This window comes from Schistocerca nitens, chromosome 10 (assembly GCF_023898315.1).
Source record: "Schistocerca nitens isolate TAMUIC-IGC-003100 chromosome 10, iqSchNite1.1, whole genome shotgun sequence".
NCBI classification, from domain to species: Eukaryota; Metazoa; Arthropoda; class Insecta; order Orthoptera; family Acrididae; genus Schistocerca; species Schistocerca nitens.
In genome coordinates, this window is record NC_064623.1 from 110,835,222 (window position 1) to 110,835,955 (window position 734).

A 734-nucleotide genomic window follows, 5' to 3' on the forward strand; every position below is an offset into this window, starting at 1 on the left:
GTTGGGTACCAACATCTGCAAAACGTATTTTTGTCCACTGCCCAGTGACGGTTAAATGGATAACCGAGCCGTGACGGTAACTGATTACATGCGAACATTACACAGGTCAAAAGCTGTAAACTGATGTTTTCTTGTGATGTATTGGAAAAGGGGGAGGGGGTGCAGTGTGCATGTGATCTACATCTAAGTGATTACACTGCACTTCACACTTCACACTTAAGTGTTTGACAGAGGGTGCACAGAACCACTTTCAGACTACTTCTGTACTGTTCCATTCTGAAACAGCATGTGGATAAAATGTGAGCTCTTATTTGTTTTATTACAATGGTCATTTCTTCCTATTTAGGTGGGAGACAACAAAATATTTTGTCATTTAGAGATGAAAGTTGGTGTGTCAGATTTAATGAAAACACTAGGGAAAAATGCTTTTATTGTAATAACTGCCACACCAACTTGCTTATATCTGTGATATACTCTCCCCTACTTCCTGATAATACAAAATGATGTCTCATGCTTCGACGTTTTGTGTCCTCTGTCAGTCCTTTCTAGTAAGGACCCCAAACCAGGCAAAATTACTCCAGAAGAGAATGGACAAACCTAGTGGAGACATGATCTTTAGTAGGTTTGATGCATTGTCCAACTGTTCTGCCAGTAAAATGAACTGTTTGGCTTGTCATCGCCACAACATTTTCTACGCGATGCTTCAAATTTATATGTAACTGGAGTGCCTAGGA